Source organism: Phocoena sinus, chromosome 19 (genome assembly GCF_008692025.1).
Source record: "Phocoena sinus isolate mPhoSin1 chromosome 19, mPhoSin1.pri, whole genome shotgun sequence".
In the NCBI taxonomy this organism is placed as follows: domain Eukaryota; kingdom Metazoa; phylum Chordata; class Mammalia; order Artiodactyla; family Phocoenidae; genus Phocoena; species Phocoena sinus.
This window is the reverse complement of record NC_045781.1, coordinates 56,592,800-56,614,689: the sequence shown is the minus strand read 5'-3', so window position 1 is coordinate 56,614,689 and position 21,890 is coordinate 56,592,800.

Sequence of the window (21,890 nt, the reverse complement as noted above, 5' to 3'; positions counted from 1 at the left end):
CAGCAACTCAAGTATTTATTAAGCCAGACATTGCCCTGGGCTGGCAATAATAACAACGACAAGAGGGACAACAATAACAGTAAGGGTCTTTAAAAAAATGCATGACTGGCCTTCATAATTCATGTAATCTTCACAACAACTTTTGAAATAGATACTATTTTATCAGCTTCTTTTTTCTTTTTTTTTTCCAACTTCTTTATTTTTTGACTGCGTTGGGTTTTCGTTGCTAGGTGTGGGCTTCCTCTAGTTGCGGCGAACGGGGGCTACTCTTCATTGCAGTGTGCGGGCTTCGCATAGCGGTGGCTTCTTCTGTTGCGGAGCACGGGCTTTAGGCGCGCGGGCTTCAGTAGTTGTGGCACGCGGGCTCAGTAGTTGTGGCATGCGGGCTCAGTAGTTGTGGCACGCGGGTTCTAGAGTGCAGGCTCAGTAGTTGTGGCACACGGGCTTAGTTGCTCTGTAGCGTGTGGGATCTTCCCAGACCAGGGCTCAAACCTGTGTCCCCAGCATTGGCAGGCGAATTCTTAACCCACTGCACCACCAGGGAAGTCCCTTTATCAGCTTTTATAGGTGACAAAGCTGGGTTACAGAGAGGTGAATCGGTTCACCCGCTGCCATGTAGTAAGTGTTGGGGGCAGGATTCATTCACTCACCTGAGCACATCTGTCTGGCTCTAGACTGGCGAGGGGCACGTGGGTGGAAGGTACACAGCTCTCCTCTGGGCTTTCTTGCTCTTAGAAAGAGGCACAAAGAAGAAATAGTTTGTGGGTTTTTTTTTCCATTGGACACTGGGACATCTGTAAGTGACAGCTGGAGCTGTGGCAACCATTTTGTGACAGTGAGGAAGAGGCTGATATGCTGACGATGAAAGAGCAGCAAGAGGGAAGGACATGGGCTCCTGATAAAGACTCTGAATTAACCAACCCCGGAGCCTCTGAGCCACCAAACTTCTTTTCCTGCAAAATAATGTATTTTCCTTATTGTATAAACTGCCTTGGATGGGGTTTCTGCGACTTAGAGCCAGACGCCTCCGGTCTGATTCATGGACTAAGAAGGGAGACACCCGTCAGAGTAATCCTCCTGCGGGGAAACTTCACAACAAATATAAGTGCTCAGTAAGTGGGGGTTTTCATGACGACAAGGATGACCGTGACGACGGTGATGGTGACGCTGATGATTCTGCTTTCCCTGTCACTCTGGGAGACCTGACGTCTGGACGATGCACGTTTAGTATTTACAACCCGTTTCCACTCAGGCTTGAACAAAATAATCTCAGGGGAGGCAAAGGATGACAAGGAGCACTGCTTTGGGTTGATCTTGGAAGGCCAGCTTCTGCTCTCCGCTTCTCAGAGCGGCTGTCACAGACCAAATCACAGCAAACGGAGGGCCCTTGTGTTCACACATTCAATCCCCAAGTCCATCCTGTGAAGCGGGTACTATCCTTATCCTCCTTTTACAGGTGGGAGAACTGAGGCCCAGAGATATTTAAGCAATTTATCCCAGACGACACAGAAAGAACTGGTGAAACCAGGACTTGAGTTCAGGTCTGGCAACCTGTTTAAGCAGGAGAGTGAGGGGCACTGAGTGTGCTCATCAGGGTCCACGGGAATGCAAATCGCTGTGATCTTGAAGACAGCTACATGCAACACATGCACAGAGGGGGCCCAGAAAACTTTTCTCAGAACATCCATCCTATAGACGGAAAAGCTCCAGCATGTGAGGACCTATTTATAAGGATGTCTGTTAGAAGCAAGAGTAGAAGCAAGAAAACAGACAACCCAAACGATCTGGACACTAGCAGGGCATCCCTCCCTGTGGAGGGCGGAGCTGTGAGGTCCCAGCAGCTGATGAAGGAGGAAGAGGTGGAGAAGCCTCAGGGAGGCCATCCACAGGAGGAGAGGAATAAATCCACCTGCAGAATAACGTTTAAGGTTTAATCTCATTGGGGTCAAAAGTATGGGGATGAAAGTTCTATTTGGTTATATATGGCTGTGTTTGATTATGTCAGCATAAGGCAGGCAGGGACGGATGTGCACGGCGCTCACACACAGAGCAGAGACTAACAAGGGGAGGCGGAGAGAGCGTTACAAAATCTCCTTTAAAAGGGGTGTGATCAGGACTCCTCTGGTGGTCCAGTGGTTAAGACTCCATGCTCCCGAGCTTCCTTGGTGGCACAGTGGTTGAGAATCTGCCTGCTAATGCAGGACACACGGGTTCGAGCCCTGGTCTGGGAGGATCCCACATGCCGCGGAGCAACTAGGCCCGTGAGCCACAACTACTGAGCCTGCGCGTCTGGAGCCTGCGCTCTGCAACAAGAGAGGCCGCGATAGTGGGAGGCCCGCGCACCGCGATGAAGAGTGGCCCCCGCTCGCCACAACTAGAGAAAGCCCTCGCACAGAAACGACGACCCAACACAGCAAAGATAGATAAAAATTAAAAAATTAATAAACTCCTACCCACAACATCTTCTAAAAAAAAAAAAAAAACCAAGACTCCATGCTCCCAACGCAGGGGTCCTGTGTTCTGTCCCTGTTCAGGGAGCTAGATCCCACATGCATGCTGCAACTAAGAGCCCGTGTGCCGCAGCTAACACCAGGCGCAGCCAAATAAATAGATACATTTTTTAAAGGGGGCATGATCAATTTTTTTTTCTTTTTTTTTTTTTTTGAGGTACGCGGGCCTCTCACTGTTGTGGCCTCTCCTGTAGCGGAGCACAGGCCCTGGACGCGCAGGCTTAGCGGCCATGGCTCACGGGCCCAGCCGCTCCGCGGCACGTGGGATCCTCCCGGACCGGGGCACGAACCCGTGTCCCCTGCATCGGCAGGCGGACTCCCAACCACTGCGCCACCAGGGAAGCCCGGCATGATCAATTTTTGAATGTAGAGGAAAATAGAGAGAGAAAGCCATTTCCTCAGGTAACTGCTATTAACGTTCCTCAAGTCAGTGCCTGCGTGTGGAGTGGGCAGAATCCAGATGGCCCCCCGACCTCTCGCCACCCGCGACGCCCATACCTTTCTGTGACCCTCTCCTCTTGAACGTAGGCACAACCTGTGACCTGCTTCGAACCCGCAGAAGATGGCAAAGATGAAGGGCCTTTGCAGATGTAATTAAAGTCCTTAATCAGCCGATTCTGAGCCGATCAAAAAGGTGGTTCTTTCGGGTGGGCCTGGCTTAATCAGGTGGGGCCCTATAAAAGTGGGACAGAGGACCTCCTCAGTGTCGAAGGCTCTCCCTCCCGTTGGCCTCGAAGATGCCAACCACCATGAGCTGCACAGCTGCAAGAAAAAGAATTCTGCCCAAAGCCTGAGGGAATTCCGAAGCCAATCCCTCCCTCTAGTTGAGTCTCTGTTGACAATGCGGCCTGGCCAGCACCCTGATTGTAGCCTCCAGAGACCCTAAGCAGAGAACCCGGTGAAGCTGTGCCTAGACTCCTGACCCTCCCAACTGTGAGATATAAATGCGTGTCGTTTTAAGCCACTGAGTTCATGGTCAATTGTTACACAAAAAAATAGAAAAAGAATACAATGCCCATGGCTAGAAAATGGAAAGAGTACAGAAAGGAAGAAAGTGCAGAATCCAAGTGTGGCCCCTTTCATCCCCCTCGCGATCTCCCTGTGGTGTCAGATGCCCCACTGAAGAACAGCTTTCATGTGCCCGGGGGCCTCACTGGTGGGGAGAGGGCTTTGTTTTCAAGTATATGGAAATGACTCCCTTCCCCCCCACATTTAGGACAAGAGGATACGGAGCACACCCCGACTTAAACAAACCTTGCTTTTTTTCACTTAACAATGCATCTTACAACCTCTTGTTATCAGCCCCCTCAGGCCTCCTGAATTCTCTTTCTTTAATGAAATGGGTCAGATCTTTTCCTCCGTTCTCTCTGAGATGTGGACCACGGGGGAAGCAGTCTGCTGTTCCAGTTTCCCACAAGCGAAGGCCGGGCAGAACCACGGGCAACTTTGACTTTCAGGTCTCTGAAAATGATTAGGTCAGCTAACGGATGCTTAGAGTCTGTAAGATTCACGAGACTGTCAAATCATTTCCAGATGCAGGAGGGATACGCCACAGGGGGGCTGTGAGCTGCAAGGTACCTCAGCAGAGGGGTAGGAAGAGGAGGCTTTAAGGGGGCAGGAGATTGAGTGAGTGAGTGAATGGCTCTTGGGGTGTTTTGGCAGTTTGAATGCATTTTATTGGAGTTTTTTCATTATAAAAGTACTCTGTGATTCTTTAATAAGCCCAGTGGTTCAGAAGTAGATAAATAAAAAGGCGAGCTAGGAATTGGCCTTGATATATACCCTGGCGGCGAGTACACCAAGGTGTGTGTCCGGGAATATCACTGCAGCATTGCTTGTGATCACCCACAAACAGAAGCCCTCTGGTCCGCTGAAAGAGGGACCAGTTACATACAGCACGGTGCACCCACATGTTGGAATACTGGGCAGCTGTTCCACGTGAAGGTGCTGTAGTTGGTTGATCCAATGAAATATTATACAGCAACAAGAATGAGCGATTCGTAACCACAGGCAGCAACCGGGATGAATCTCACCTAGATGATGTTGAACTAAAGCAGTCAGAAACAAGCGCACACACTGTGATTCCATTTACAGACAAGCATAAAAACCGGCAAAGCTAACCCACGCTGCTGAGACTCAGGACGTCGATTACCCCTTGGGAGAGAGTGACAGAGGAGGGAGAGTTTCTGGGGGCTGGTAACGTCTGCTTCTCGATCCGGGTGCTGGTTACTCAGGTGTGTTCGGCTGGTAAAAATTCATCTGTGGTACACTTAGGATATCTGCGCTTTTCTGTACGTGTATTAGATTTCAATTCGAGGTTTAAAATGTGGTACCTCTTGTCATGACAAAATGTGACCACGTCTGTACTTCCAACACAGCACATTGCTACAAGACGAAACGTTTAGAAATCCAACGAAAATGGTTTACGAATGATTACAGATTGCAGAAGTGAAATAACGTCATTTTAAGAAAATTAAGCAGTTTCAGGAAGCCTGAGGGAGCTCATAAAAGAGGGATGCACTGTTAAATGAAAACAGCAGGGCTGCAGCCCCCTTCCTCTGCCTGTCAAGCGGAAAGGGAGGAAGCAGGATCAAGGAAGCACTGGTTTCCTAGCAACGACCCCAGCTCACATCTCATTGGTCAGAATGGCTTCACATGACTACCTCTAGCTGCAAGAGAGCCTAGGCATTGTGCTCTTTCTCTGAGTTCTGTTGGTAGGGGAGAAGGACAGAAGGGATCTTGAGTACTCGATGGAATATTTCCTCCACACCCATTAGGAACAAAATTCACCCAATGAACCCGTTTGCAGGGGGTCCCTGGGGATGAGGAAAGAAGCCGCCTTCCGGTTTGATGACCGGGAGCTCCGAGACCTGAGCATGCCTCTGCCGACCATCCTAGTACCTGTTGTCTCCATCAGGGACCTCCCGGGACTGCTTGACTGTTTAGCGTCATTAAGAATGAAGGCAATTACGGGCATTTAAGAGGAAGAAGAGGAAATGACCACTTCTCAAGTATTTCCCACATGTGAAGCCGTGTGCCTCTCACGCGGCTGCCCAGCATCCTGAAAACAAGGAGCTATCACCCCATTTTACAGATGAGGCAACGGGAGGTGAGGGCCGTAGGAGGACGGTGATAATTCTTCGGGGTGGGTATTTTATTCCAGGTGCTGGGTGCACTGCACACTTCACCTCCATGCCTCTAACCACGGTTCTAGGAAGCACTCTTGTCTTGCCGTTGTACAGAGGGGGAAAGGAAGCCTGGAGAGGTTCAGTAACACCCTCAAAGTCAAAGAGACTGACCCCCAACCCTGTGCCTCCAAACCCCAGCTCTCACTCCTGTCCCTGCTGCTTCCGACCAGAACAATGTGGCAGGTCCGGGCCGAGGCCGGTGATCGGTGCGCAGGAAGGCTCTGCAAGAAGGCTTCGGCTGTGAGAGGTTGAGGAAGTCGATCAAAGCCACACAGTTGGAGGGAGGTGGGCCAGCGTGGAAGCCCAGGTCTGCTGGACGCCAAAGGGCAGCCTTTCCCCACCGCGCCCCCTGGACCCAGGGGGTTAGCTCTTCCCGTCCATCCACCCACCGTCTACGGAGCCCAGTGGAGGGGCTCCCCAACCCTGTGGGCCAGGGGGTTCTGGGTCCCATGTGCACGAGGAACTCCAAACTTCCTAACACAGCCAGTCCTCAGGAGGTATTCCCAGCCTTCCGAAGGGCTCCCTCCACGCGACCTGGAGCCCTGGGCTCACAGCAAGGACAGCGTGCCTCCGCCGGGCCTCCCAAGGTCCCGTTGTTACCGGGGCACGTCTGGCCGTGTGTGACCGTCCAGGCGTGTGGCTCCTGCTGCCCGTCACTGTGTCCTCTGAGCCGAAAGAGCTGCTGAAGCCAGGAGGGCGGGTGTCTGCGGCCCGGCCCACGGCACCTGCCTGTCGGCCTATGTTCTGGACATGCCTCGTTCGTGAAAAAGCCCAGGAAGGCCTGACCCTCTTGCTGCGTTATCTTTGCCGCTTTTCGAAAGGATCCGATTTCCCATCTGCGTCCTGCCCGGGCCCCTCCCAGGTTAGTGCGGAATATACAAAGAGGACAGCTCTTTCTGGGATGATATATGGGCCCCTCGCTGGGGGCCCATCTGTCTCCAAGACACCCCACTCCTCGGGCCAGGTATTGCTGGGGTCATGGCCCTGGGAAGGTCCCCGGAGGTCAGAGAAGGATGATGTTGAGTCTATCAGTGGTTCCTCCCCTGGACAGACCCCATGTGATGGGGCTCCGCTGGAGGAATTAGTGAGGTTTGTCATGAGGTCGTCGAGGGAGGGGAGGGGGCATTGCCGGCTGAGGTCACAGGGTCACTCTTCCTCAGTGACTAGTGCCTTGTGGGTAACAGGCACGGCCCATAGCCCCCGCTAAGCCTGCCCTACGGAACCCAACCCCAGGCAGTGAAGGAAACCTCGGAGACAGTGACTTGAGGGCCCAGCCCATAGTGGATGCTCGAGAAGTAAGATCTGAATGAACGGGTGCGTGCACAAATGAGTGAACTCGCGACCTGACCCGGAGGTGCGCACCTGAATTGTCTTGGGGCTGCCCACCATCAGCCCGCCTTGGTCAGGGTGCTCGGACTTTGCCTTGGGAGGGATTATTTCTGTCCTGTCCTCTAAGCCACGGGATGGACTCATGCCTCGGCAGGGGGTCTTTTCCTGGCCTAGAAACTGGGACCTCTGGGACCGACGGTGGCTGCAGTAATGCATCCAAGTGGTGATGTCCAGGGAAGCGTTTCTTGGCTGAAAGGTCACAGAGAGCGGTCGTCAGCCTGTCCTGGTGGCCCCGGGCGGCGTCTCCTACCCTCTCCCTCTGTGGTCATTCCTTCATCTAACGAAGCCCAGTTATGCCCCCTCTGCACGCCACACTCCCCAGCCACCAGCAGAAGGTGTGAGTCCCGAGGCCGCTGGCTCGCCGTCCTGTGGGTGACAGAGGGCCGCACACAGGTGGCAGGGGGCCAACTGGAAGAGAGGCTGTCCAGGCTCAGGGAGCTAGGGAGGTCTGCGGGTCCCCCATCCCGAGGAGTCGGAGGCCATGTGGGACTCCTTGGATGCCCGGTGGTCAGGGGTGGCCGTGGAGACGGGAGGCCGCTGGAGGATCCGGAGTCTTTCCCTTTCAGAGGGAGACTTACAAAAAGGCACCAAGAGGCCGACCTAAGTTCCCCCCGACCTTGCCCCCCAACCCACAATTTCTGGAAGCAGTGCAGGAAGTGAGCCTTTTTGCACAGTCATCCTGCGTGAGGGGGGTGAGCGCCCATGGGAAAGAACTCTCTTTAACTTTTTGTTTGCTCCTGGCTTCAGCAGCGCTTTCAAAGGGGATTTTCTCAGCCACTTTTGTGACGCGCTGTTTCGTTTTCCTGAGGGTCGAGGGGGAGGGCTAGGTGCTGAGTCATGGGGTCTTTGAACGTTCGCCCTCGATAATTATAAGCCAGCTCCGCGTCCCCGGAGGACCCTGGCGCACAGTTCTTGGAATTGTCCTGTTTGCCCCATTATGTTACAGAAAGTGCAACGCCAGAGGCATTTTCTGGAGAGTCAAGATGTGAAACCGACATTATACTACTCTCTCATTGTTGGCACGGGAAGAAACCCCGGCGCCTGCCAAGTGAAACATGTCAGACTTCCATCAAGTTCCCGAAGGTCAGAACCTTCGAGACTGGTGAATTTTGATTTCATCTTAGGAAAAACTCGGAGTGTAATGCCAGGACACAGTGAATATTTTGAGTAACTTTACACATTAAGTAGAAAACAAAAAAATAATGATAAAGAAAAAGGAGATGGCTGGTTCCCCCCAGGGGGCAAGGGGGTGGGAGAATGAAGAACAAACTACGAAAAGATCCCTCAGAAATGCCGCGCCCGCTGTTTTGTTCTCTCGGCCTTGGGTACTCGGTGCTGCGAACATTCCTGCTCTGCGCCCCTCAAGATTTTATTATCTCATTAAGCCCAGATTAGATGCCTCGGCTCCGTGACACCTTCCTTTCATCTCTCCGGTCCGGATTGGTGTTTCTCTCCTTTGCGGACTCACACTTTCTTGTTCTGTGTTCCGTGGTGTTTATTGTTACTCTTTTGGCTTGATTCTATGATTTTTCATGGGCACACCTGTCTCCCCGACTAGACCACAAGTTCCCTGATGGCAAAATGCTGCGGGTCGGCATATTCTTCCCGGGTACCTGGCATGTTCCAGGTCCTTGGCAGGAGAGCAATACCTCCTCGTCCCGTTAACTGATGAGGTAATTTTAAAAACAGGATCTGCTTTGCATTTGACAGTGGTTCTGCGGGCCCCCAGAATCAGTGTAGCGCAGCCCAGAGCGCAAAGCTCACCCACCAACCTCGATGTCTGTGTGTCTCCCTTTATTATTTATTAGCCACCAAATGTAAAAAGGAATCGGAGCTGGTTTATTCTCATAAACCATGGGAATGCACAAAGGCTGATCAGAAGTCACTGAGAAGGCGCAGATCGATTTCCAGGAATCTGGAACGAGTTAGGTGCTGTAATTAAACATAAAATTTGACTCTGAACGTCCTGGCAGCCAAGACAAAATGGAAATTATTCAGGATCATCAGTGCCTTCCTGTTATTCAATTCTAGGACAGCTTTAAGGAGTGGGTCCCTATTTAAGGTTGGTGGAAAATGCTTTTGAGTTCTGTTTTATTAAAGATACAAAACATTCGTCACATATTCAAATCAGAGGTCGTCCAGAGGTGATAGGAAGAGGACGCGGGGAATAGAGAACTGTGGAGGGCTCACACCGGTGGTTCCTCGCCAGGATCCTGTACCAGTTAAGATGGCGGCCAGCTGCCGTGACCACCACTCCACGTGTCAGGGCACGAGTCATGCGCTGGTGCTGTGGGTTGGTCACTGTCTCCCTCCACGAGGTCATTCAGGGACTCAGGAGCCTTCCTCTGGGGCCCTGCCCACCCCCACCCCCCACCCCCACCTCTGTGGTCCTACTCATGCAGCTGGTGGTCGGGGAGAAGGAGAAAGAAGCCGGCACAGCCACTCCTGAGATGGTCGGACTGGGAAGGGACCCCGTCACGTCGCGTCCACTCACGTGTCACCATGAGAGTGAGAACTTGTCCCAGGGCCACCTTAGATGTGGGGGCCAGCTCAGCACCTGCCCCCAGCAACAGCTCCTCTAAGGAGGGGACACACACGGTATACAGTAAAGCCCCTACATACGAACCTTCAAGTTGCAAACTTTCAAAGGTGCGGACGCGCTTGCGCATGTCCAGTCACGCTAGTTAGTTCACGTGTCTGACGTACGTCGTCACGTGCGTGCATCCTCTACAAGTGTTTGCGCTTTTGTGTACTTTCCTGTACAGCACTGTATAGAGTACGGTAGTCCACTACCTTTATTTCAAGCCCAGGATGTCCAGAAGCTAGCATAAGAGCAGCGGTGATGTAGCTGGTGCTGTACCGTACTTTTCAAGGTACTGTACTATAAGATTGAAAATGTTTTCTTTATTTTTTTGTGTTTGTTATGTATTATTTGAGTGAAAAGTATTATAAACCTATTACAGCACAGTACTATGTGGCCGACTGTGTGAGTTGGGTACCTAGGCTAACTTTGTTGGACTTATGAACAAACTGGACTTACGAACGCGCTCTCGGAACGGAACGCGTTCGTGTGTGGGAAACACTTTTAAAACATTCTGGCTCGGTGGATCTGGGCGATGTCAGCATGTGGATTTTGCAAGAGCTCTTGCAGTGACTCTGTTGGCCGTCCTGGAGTGAGGACGGTTCCTCTGACTGACCCCCACCACTATGTGACCATAGTGTCCCCACCACCCAAATCCGTATCCTTCTCGGAACCTCAGAACGTGACCTTATTTGGAAATAGGGTCCTTGCAGATGTCATCAAGTCAAATTGAAGTCCTCCTGGAGTAGAGTGGGCCCTGAATCCAATGACTAGGGACCTTCCAAGAAGAAGAGAAGATGTGGAGACAGACACACCTGGAGGACGAGGCCCTGAGGCCACCAGAGGAGGGCCGGGCAGCTGCGGGCCAAGGAAGGCCAAGGACTGCCCGCGAAGCCAGGAACTGGAAGAGGCAAGGAAGACCCTGCCCGAGAGCCTTCAGAGTGACGATGGCCCTGCCCACCCCTTGAGTTTGGACATCTGGCCTCCAGAACTGTGAGATGATACACCTGTGTTGTTTTAAGCCTCCCAGTCTGGGGTAATTTGTGACGATCGCCACAAAAACTCATATACCACCTGCCGCTATGGTCCTCCTGAATGGACCCAAGAATGGAGACTCTGGGAAAAATCCGAGTAGCTCTGAGGCGATGTAGGGTGGGAGGTGCGTGAGGCTTCTGCATGCTGGCAGGGGCTGGGGAGGGCTGTGCTGGGAGAACCTGTGAATACCTCCCCACTTTCGGCTTCCTTCTCCTCAACTGGGAAATAAAGGGTTTGGCCTGGAAAGGGGTTCTGCTGATGTAGACCACGGACCCGCTGGGAATCTTGTCAAAGATGCTGCTGCCTGGGCTCCACCCAGGCCCTTCGAATGGGCATCGTCAGGGGTGTGGTCAGGGGGCTGTCACAGGATTCTGTAAAAGGTGGCCCCGGCACCGGCTTGGCAAAGAGTGTCCTGTGGGCGAGTCAGGGCGTTGGCGCGCTTCGTGGCTGGTCCACACTTGGGGGGAAAGCAGCTACGGAGTCAAGAAGCTCAGTGTTCCTTCTCTTTATCTGCCCCTGGGGCTGAGCTCTCCTCCATGTGGATATGCTTAAAAAGATGGCCCAGTTCTGGGGGGCCGGGGTGGGGAGGGGAGACACCTCTTACGTTAGAATAACAACCTCAGCTGCTGTGTCGAGCAAATCTGAGCAGGCATTTTTTAAACAGACACTCATTATCGGGGCAAAGAGAGTTAGTAATAAATAAAACACAGAGCCCAGCAGAGTCTAACAACCAAGCCGAAATTTATTTTCTAGAACAGAAGGTATGATGTGGCCTCCTTTGTTTCTCTCACTCCTAGATTAAAGTGGTTTTGCCCAGTCTTAATATTTACTAATTTTTTTCCACATCCGTTGGAGGAAAATTGCATTTCCTCCTTTCCTAAGTGTGTAGGTAGAGAAAGACGTCATAGAGAAAAAGATTAATGCAGTGGCCATGTAAACCTTTTCATTAATCCATTACAAAATTAGAAAGCAAACAAGAAATTGGGGGAAAAATTAGCAACGCCTGTGAAAGACTTTCTAATTGGCCTCTAGAAAACTAAGAAGAGGTGAATTCTAATGAAGGGCTAATACGAATTTAAATTCTTAATATGCATATGCACCTGTAAATCAGTAAGGGCAAAGCAATTATCCCAACCGGCAAAAGGCAGTGGACATTGTCAAGCAATTCACACAAGAAGAAATCCAAGTGGCTGAGTATCCGAAAAATCTCCCCCTGCAGTAGCCATCCAAGCTGAAACACAGGTGTCCTCTCTCTTTTCTGCCCGCCAAACTGGCTAAGGGTTTTGTTTTTTTTTAATTAGACTATTCAGTATGAGATTTTTGAGAAAAATACTCTTATCAGAGATAGCTGGTGAGATTGCAAGTTGAGACAACCTTTATGGAGAACAAGTTGACAAAGGGTATCGAATGCCGTATAAGTGACCTAAATAACTACTAACCTAGGATTGAGTAAATAAAAGACAAGACGTGCCCGCAAAGAAATGCTTTAAATCACGGTCTTAAAAACTAGTTAAAGGTGTAAGAAGTGTTTACAAAATACGTGGGACGAATGCATGCAAGATGAAATAGGTTATAAGGCAGTACCTGTGTCATGATTTAAAAGCTAAGTATTTTATTTATTGGCCTGCAGGGGGAAAAAACCACTTGAAACGAACCTGAATCTTAGCACGACCTTCTTTGACTTTATTTATGTGCTCAGGTGTGAAGTGCCTGAGGTCAAGACAACTGAAAAGCCGTTGCTGTGTGATTTTTATTTTAATTCAGGTGCTCGTCTATATTTTTCAGATTTTCTACCATCAACATGTATTGTTTTTATTTTTTTAAAAATGATATGAAATCCACCCCACCTCTGTCCAGTTCCTTTTCTGTTTTGATTTGCTTGATGGCTGTGAGCTCTGGTGGCTTTAAGTACAGACTTGGAGTGTCTGAGGGAAGATGGGGCAAGGAAACTGGTAAAAAAAAAAAACTCTGAAAACCTCTTCCTGGTCTAACGCATCTCTACTGGCCGAGGACCAAAGGCACTTACACACAACAGCTCCATGAAGGAGAAGCTTCCGGGGCAAGGCCAGCGCTACCTTGGCTTCCGCCCCATCTCCACCAGCTTCTATCTGCTCGACCTGTGGGGTTCTCTGGAAATACGTTGGGATAAAGGGCTTCCGCCCCGTCTCCACCAGCTTCTATCTGCTCGACCTGTGGGGTTCTCTGGAAATACGTTGGGATAAAGGGCTCTGTGGGTTTCAGTAGTGTGATATTGTGATTTATAGTAAGAAATACATCATTTGATCTTCCTTCTATTCAGGTGGCCAAGCGCCTCAAAACCTTGGGATTTCCTTAGTGAGGAGAGCCATCGAGGTATCTTATTAAGTTAATGGGGTGCCTTTTGTATAGTCCCCAGGTCGCCTAAGGAGGAGGGGGCCGGTTGCCAAGGGACCCAACCACGTGACTAGAGGGTTGGAACTTTCAATCACAGGACTGACCTCCAGGGAGGGGAGCCACGGCCTGGAGATGGAGTTCCATCACCGGTGGCCAGTGGTTTAATCCATCATGCCCGTGTCCTGGAGCCTTCACAAAGTCCCACAAGGGCAGAGTTGAGAAAGCTTCCAGGTTGTGACCCCGGGTAGGTTGGAGGAGAGTGGCGTGCTCAGAGAGCATTGAAGCTGCTCCCACCTCCACGCCTGCCACACCGTGGCCTGTGCATGTCTTGCGTCTGGCTGTTTCTGACTTACATCCTTTTACAATAAAGCGGTAAAAATCTAGTCAGTAAAATGGTCCTCTGAGTTCCATGAGCTGCTCTAGCAAACTAAGCCAACCCGAGCAGCAGGTGATGGGAACCTCCGATCTGTTTCTAGCCAGTAGGTCAGTAGCACGGGTGACAACCTGCACTTCCCAGTGGCACCTGAAGCCTGGAGAAGGAGTCTTGCAGGACTGAGCCCTTAACCCGTGGTGGGGAGGTCTGATGCTGCCTCCAGGCGGGTGGTGTCAGGACTGAGTGCATCGCTCAGAGGTGTAAAAAAAAAAAAAAAAAAATCACACGTTGGAAATTGTTTGAAAACGTTTGCCCTGGGGCATCTATCCATCTTTGATCCATCAAGGAACACGGGGTTGGACCCCCTGAGATAGATTTGACATCTAGAACCCCCGATGGGGACATGAAAGAATGACAGCCCGAGGTCACACTGATGGCATGGGGGCTGGCTCCGTCTTTTAATTCTCACAGCAGTCCTGGGGGTAGGGGCTCTTACCATTCCCACTTTACAGATGAGGAAACTGAGGCCGAAGTTGCAGGACTTGAACCTGAGGCTGGCTTCAGATTCTGTGCTTTCAAGTGGTCTGTGGACGACGTGTACTGATGAGAGCCAGAACCTCTGGGGGTGGGGCGGGCCGTGCCTCTGGTCCCTGGATGATGTCGCCTGGGTGTGGACAGATGGCTGAACTTGGGAGCACGGAGTTGGGGGTTTTCCTGGGAAGGTGTGGACACCCGCTGAGGGGTAGCGGGTTGACTGGAAGCTCCTGAAAAGATAGGTCCACCTCCCAACCCTCGGAACCTGTGACTGTGGCCTGATATGGAACAAGGGTCATTGCGGGTGTGTAATTAAGTTAATATCAAGATGACATCATCCCTGATTATCCAGGTGGGCCCTGAATTCATGAAAACTGTCCTTGTAAGAGGCACACGAAGGAGAGATAAGAGGGGAAGGCTTAGGAGGACGAAGCAGAGGTTGGGGAGATGCTGTCACGAGTCAGGGAACACCTAGAGCCACAGGAGCTGGAAGAGGCAGGGGGGAGCCTCCCCTGGAGCCCGCAGAGAGAACACAGCCCTGCCACCCCTTAACTGCAGATTTCTGGCCTCCAGAATCGTGAGAAAATGGATTTCTGTTGTTTTCAGCCCCGACGTTTACGGCCCTTAGTTCCAGCAGCCCCAGGACACAGATGCAGGAGACGCGCTAAGACACTTGTTGTACCTATTTGTGTCCCTCTGGGCCAGCCTGTCCCAGCTCTTGGTGTTTGAGAACAGTCTGCGTAGGCTGACGCCGGGTGAGACTTCCTGCACGGGATCCACAAGGCGGTGCTCCCTGAGCCCTGGCCGGGACCTAGAAATAGCTCTGGCCGCAGCGCCCTTTTTTGGTTAATGGATCGGGCTTGCGGTGCCTGCCACTTAAATAGATTCACCAGCCGGGAGGCCGCGGGGAGCCTGGCTCCGTCCCGCCCGGCCCGTCTTATCATGATGGATTGCCGCTCCGAGTGAGATGGAAACTTAAAAATGCCTTGCTCTGCACAGCTCCGGGCAATGCCTTGCTGGTTTGATTCGCAAATCCAGGGTCGTAAACTTTTAAAAATAGGCACAGGGCTGCCAGTCTCGTTAAAGGAGGCTCTGATTTATTGAGATGCACCGTCATCGTTGCAGATGGTTCTGGAACTCGCCGGAAAGACCCTGTTGGTTGCGACAGTCCTGTTTCTCTCAGTGCCCCTCGAGGACTTTCTGGGTACCCTCCACGGAAGGCAAACATAGCTGTCGCTTTATAAATGCTTCCCTGATGGTTTGCACTGAGAGGTAATCACTGTTTTTCTGAGGCCAGTTGGACCAAGGAGAAAGCAACTGTCTTGAATCGCATTTTTACTGAGTGTGTCAGAACGAAAGCCTCTGGAAAAGGGGATTTTCCAAAAGAAGGGTGGAGGGTGGGGGGGAGGTGGGATATGTGCCGCCACCCTGAGAATGTTGTTGTTTAAAGTATATTTAGCCAATTCCATTTGGATAATAGTGGAAAATGAGATTTGCCAGGACTCAGCGGACCCCTTTACAGCTGAAATCAGATCCGCTGAGTGAGATGCAGAGGGGCTTCCTAACAACCCTTATTTCTTCTTTTATGGAGGTAAGAAAATGTGGAGACAAACAGTAAGGAGGTATCGCTTCTAACCCTGCTGCTTCAGGACGATGGCTGCTACGCTCTGGGTGCAACTCCCAGTGCCCTGCCCTGCATGTTGAAGCCATCCGCATGGCTGTTGGCAGCCCTTTCCCCCCCTACTCAGTACGTTGCAAGCCGTTTTGCATGCATTTGCATATTCGATGGCCTCATTTTCAGGGGCTAGGGTTCCGTTGCGTGGATGTGCCATCATTCACTTGGCCAGCCCCCTCTGGCTGCATACTTAGCATAATAATCTGATTAAAGGCTAATTTTTGATTCTAGGCGTGGACCAAGAGGCAGATTCTTTGTCCTATAATTCTTTCTCTTTGCGCTGAGTACACGGCCCACATTGGATGCCGGTTTTTGTCCTCCTGCTGAGATTAGATGTGGTTGACAGGGAATGTTTCCTCACCAAAGTGGTGAGTTAAAGACTGTCATTTCAGACCTCTCCGGGCAGGGTTTGGAGATGCTGATGACAGAGAGGAACATGGAATCAGTCCAAGAGCCTGTGGGTCCCTAGGAAGCTGGAACATTCTTTATCTGATTAGAGGAGGAAGAACATTTCTGAAAGTGGGTCTCTCTGGGCGCAGCAAAAGCCCCAAACAGGGTCTGTCCTGGAGAGCCGGCCATCAGGAACTCCCCTGATGGAGCGTATCATTCAGGAATTGCACTCGGTGCTTCAAACAGAAACCCCCAAATGGTGGCTTAAATGCACTTGGTATATTATTCTTCTCAAGTGTTGAGAATTCCCAAGGTAGCAACGGATAGCATCGTTCAATCCAAGACTGTCAGAGGTGAGATCTTGTCAATGTTCTCGGATAGTCTTTTATTGTTGCCTCATGGCATCAAGATGATTGCCCTATCCCCACCATTGCATCTATGTTCCCAGCAGAAAGAAGGGGGAAAGTCTAGGTCAAATAGACTCTGTCTGAAGCTACTGGGAATCTGCTTGCAACTCACTGGCCCAAACTGTGTTGCCATCTGCAGAAGAGGTATTTCTAAAACTCTGTGTCTTCGGGAAACTCCAGAGCATCTCCTGTGCATGCTGTGACACCATTTTTGTGGCCAGAAAATCAGTGGCATCTAAAAAAACCAAACCAAAACAGTAAGAGTAGCTTTTCCAGAGCTCTCCCTTCCTGGAAACCGTGCCCTCTCTGATTTCAGTTTGGGGTTCTTCATGGGACGGTGCTGTCAGGAGGTGCAACTCGATAGGCAGCTATGGGCGTGGGTGGTGGAGAGGTGAACGCTCAGACCTGGGGGGGGTCAGCCCTTCCCTCCATAGCTCACAGGAGGGCCAGTTACTTTGCCTCTCTGTGCTTAAGTGTCCTCATCCAGAAAATGCGTGCCAGGGCCCCCTCCATCTGACCCCTGGTCTGTGCTTGTCTCCCCACACCAATGCTTCCTAGACCCCAGACCCTGCATATCCTGTTCACAATTCTTGGTCTGTAGTACCTCTACCAATATTTTTTGTTTAAATCCATTCACCTTTTGCTGAAATAATTTAGTTTTAATTGTATGCTTTAAATTTTATTTATTATTTATTGTTTTACACAATTTTTAAAGGTTACACTCCATTTCCAGTTATTACAAAATATTGGCTCTGTTCCCTGTGTTGTACGACGCATCCTTGAGCCTGTCTGACACCCAGTAGTTTGTACCTCCCCCTCCCCAAACCTTACATTGCCCCACACGGCTGGTAACCACTAGTTTGTTTTCTAGATCTGTGAGTCTGCTTCTTTTGTGTTTTATTCACTAGTTTGCTGTATTTTTTATTTTTTTTTAATTTTTAATTTTTATTTATTTATCTGTGGTACGCGGGCCTCTCACTGCTGTGGCCTCTCCCGTTGTGGAGCACAGGCTCCGGACGCGCAGGCTCAGCGGCCACGGCTCACGGGCCCAGCCGCTCCGCGGCATGTGGGATCTTCCCGGACCGGGGCACGAACCCGTGTCCCCTGCATCGGCAGGCGGACTCTCAACCACTGCGCCACCAGGGAAGCCCTGCTGTATTTTTTAGATTCCACGTGTAAGTGAGATCGTATGGTATTTGTCTTTTTCTGTCTGACTTATTTCACTGAGCAAAAGGCCCTCCAAGTCCATGTTGTTGCCGATGGCATTATTCCACTCTCTTTTATGGCTGAGTCATGTTCCCTTGTGTATATATGTACCACATCCTCTTGTCCATGCCTCTGTTGATGGACACTTAGGCTGCTTCCATGCCTTGGGTCCTGTAAATAGTGCTGCTATGAACGCTGGGGTGCACGTGTCTTTTTGACTTAGTGTTTTTGTTTTTCTCGGATCTGTGCAGGAGTGTCATTGCTGGATCACACGGTAGCCCTATTTTTAGTTTTTTGAGAGCCCTCCGTACTGTTCCCCACAGCGGCTGCACAGAAATAGATTTACTTTTTAAAAAGAACCTGTAAATAAATTGGCAAACAGCCCACCAAGAGCACCTGCCACAGGTGGGCCCATGCCTCTCAAAAGTGAACCTGGCAAGAAGCGCACGCCGTCCGAGCTGGATAGGGAAGCCCTCTGGAGCCCAGCTCTGCTCTCTCGTTGGCATTCGGTATTAGGTGTTAAGACGATGGGCACCCACCTGAGGCTTTCTGCAGTCAGAAGGCCAGGCCGTGCAAGGACAAGGGGACAGTGCATTGTCAGCCGATGTGATTTAGCTCCACGTCACCTGGGGATCAGGGTGTCCACACCCGCTACCCCTCTGAAGACCCCACTGTAGGAAAACAGTCTTTCTTTGAGCGAACTGTTCCTCCGAACAATTGCACTTCCTTCGACTCTGGGCTTACCATGGAGCCATGGTCTGTGCCCTCCATTCCCTATGGACACCCTTGGCCCCTGGACGTCTGACTCTGTTCCGGATAATAGAAGTCTTTGAAGACAGCGTATGTGCACATTTACAAACGACCATCCTCATTAGACCCTTCCCCCCAGTTTAATACATATTCCTGTAAGAGGAAATATTTGACCCAGTGAAGTTCCTTGCCTGGCCCCCAAAGAGACTGGCGTTTGAGACCCCTGCTCTACGTGATAAACAGTCTTTGGAAAGCGCTCCGGGTGTGCACACAGACACACCCAGGCGAACACTTCCAACTCCCCTCCCACACACGGACCCCACAGCATGGCCTGTTTTGTTTTCACCCTGTCTCCGTCAGCCACCTTCTCTGATCCCCACTCCAGAGCTGAGGCCGGTGACCGTCCACGGAGGGCCTCTCCGAACGGCATAGGCCAGCAGGAGAGGGCAGCAAGGAGGGCCCTGGGCTAGTTCACTAGCTTCCTGAACAAGGTACCACAAACTGAACTTTATTCTCCCATGGTCAGAGGGGTGCACGCAGGGCTGGTGCCTTCGGAGGCCGGGAGGAACAGTCCATTCCAGGCCTCTCCCCCAGCTCTGGGTGGTTTGCTGACATCTTTGCCGTTCCTTGGCTTGTAGAAGCATCACCCTGGTCTCCGCCTTCACCCTCACATGGTGTGTCCCCGTGTGTGTGTCTGTGTCCAAATTTCCCCTTTTTATGAGGACACCAGTCATATTGGATTAGGGTCCCATTTTACTGTAGTACGGCCTCATCTTAGCCTAACTAATTCTATCTGCACCAGCCCTACTTCCAAACAAGGTCACATTCTGAGGTGCTGGGGGTTAGGACTTCAGTGCAGGAATTTGGCAGGCGGGGGACGCAGTCCAGCCCGTATACCAGCACTCCTGCCAGACTAGAGAGTCAGGGAAGGCAGCTTCAGCCTGTGAGATGGAAGGAGTTAGCTCAGCTAAAGAAGAGGTGAGTCGTGCTCCAGGCACGAAGGGACAGCACATGCAAAGGTCCTGAGGACACAGGGAAGACAAGAAGCGCTTTCCAGACAGAAATGCTTGGAGAGGGGGGCGGCTGAGACCAAGGAGGTACCCAGGGTACATAAGATACATTTGCAGTGAGATCTCATTTTGTAAACTCACAGACACAGTCATATATACTCAGGGCAAAACGGCAGAAGAAAAGGTCCCGAAATGTTCCCAGGACCATCCCTGGGCATTGCTGGGCTGGCACTCAGGGCCCAGGGGTTGCTGGGAAGCAGGAGAGATTCTCTGGTTCCCTAGACCACGTAGCTCCCATGAGGACGCATTTTCCAGTGCAGAACGGTCTGGGCTGGGCAATTACGAAAACTTTTAAAGGCTTATGCGGCAACCCCTTCCAGAACACTTCACTTCAGCCCTCCTCGTAAACAGATTGTAAAGACGCAATCAGCCCAGAGCCCGCTCCGCTGTGATAATCTGATGTAAGCCAGGAACTGATTTATATGCGCCAGTCCAAACAAACATACCTGTAGACCATCAAACTGGAATTTCTTCCATACTTTCTTCTTATGCATTAAGGAACTGCTTTTATTTCTCTTTTGCCGGAGGGAAGTGATATATTTATTTTGCGGAAGAAGAAAAGCCGTGTGCAAGATGCTAGGTAAAAGCTGTGAGGAGGGCTGTCGGCCGGGTGGGAGTTACAACTCCTTTACAGACAGACCGGGTCAGCACTGAGGGGCTGGACAGGCGTGGTGTCCAGTTCATTTCAGGTCTATGTTTAAAAACAACCTCTGTAGTGCTTGTGAGGTGCCAGGCGCTCTTCCGAGAGCTCTGTAAAGATTAACCTCGAGACTCTTCCATCCCCGTTTCAGAGGCGGGTAAACTGAGGCACCAGTGCCATCCATTTCTCCCTGGGCTTTGGTTTGCCCTCTGCCCTCTCCTCCCATCACTCTTGAACTCTCAAGATCTGGGTCTGGATTGTCCTGGCTGGTGAAAACGTCTGGTTCAACGTCATTTTTCAACCATCCATCCCCCTCCCCCTCTCCCTCCCCCCTCCTCCCCCCTTCCTCCCCCTCCGCTCCTCCCTTCCCTCCCTTCCGCCCCTCCCCTCGCCCTCCCCTCCCTTCCTCCCCTCCCTTCCTCCCCTCCCCTCCCCCTCCCCTCCCTTCCTCCCCCTCCCCTCCCCCTCCCCTCCCTTCCTCCCCTCCCCTCCCCCCTCCTCTCCCCTCCTCCCCCTCCCCCTCCCCCTCCCTCTCGCTTCTCCCCTCCTCCCCTCCCCCAAATAACATTCCTGCAAGGCCCAGTATATTAACCACATAGTTGCCTCCAATCCTCACCGCTCCCTGCATCCATGGCTTTTGTCACGATACACTGCAGTTTCCCTGCACCAAACGGACAGAATACATTTCCCCTCCTTTTAACTCTGAGTTCATCCATGTGACTTTCTTTGTTCAATAGAACGAAGTAGAGGTGATAGTATGCCAGTTCTGAGCCTTAAGGGACCGTGCATGTTCTCTTGTTCCTCTGCCATCACCATGAGGGCCAAGTGCCCAGGCTACTCCCGTCCCGGGAGGAGGGCGGGGGACACTGGAGCAGAGCTGTCCCAGCTGAGCTCAGCCTGGGTCAGCCAGCTCTCAACCAACCCCGAGACCGTGAGCTACATAAACGCCTCTCGTTGCACACTCATTGAGATTTGTGGTTGTTTGTTACGCGGCATTTTGTGAGCCACAGGTAACTGCTACAGTGTTCACGGTGGAAATTTTGCCCGATACAGAGAAGCATGACGAAGGTAGTCATCTGTAGTCTTGCCACCCAGAGACCATCTCTGGGAACATTTCGGGATCTTTTCTTCTCCTGTTTTGTCCTGGCTGTACATGACTATGTCTGTGGGTTTACAAAACGAGATCTCACTGCATACATATCACATAGGCTGGTTACCTCTTAAGACTTAGCACCCCCTCCCCAAGCATTTCCATTCCTGCTCATTCCAGAAAGCACTTCCTGTCTTCTCTGTGTCCTCAGGACCTTTGCACATACTGTCCGTTCTGCCTGGAGCACGGCTCTCCCTCTTCTTCGGCTGAGTAACTCTGTGCCTCTCTCGGGACTTGCTCTGCTTGGATGCTGCCGCTCTGTGGTGTGCCCACAGCCCCTGTCCTCATGCTTCCCTTAACTGCCCACCTTGCGTGTGCCTGGGCGCTCGTCTGGTCTCTCCCCCAGACTGTGAGCTCCGTGGGGGTGGGACTTTGCCTTATCCCGTGTCCCCAGTTGCACACAGTGGGCATGCAATTCACGTCTGTGAAGGGAAGTTGTGACGTGATAATGTAACGTGATCTTGATGTAACACAATACCGTGAGCAGTTCCCCACGTCATTAAAGGCCAGCTTGCTTTTCAGTGGAAAGTTGTCTTAGGCGTTGACATGCTTGGCATTTTATGCAGCTAGGGGAAGATATTTCTGCCTGTTTTCCTGAGCCAGGGCTTGAGGAGATTTC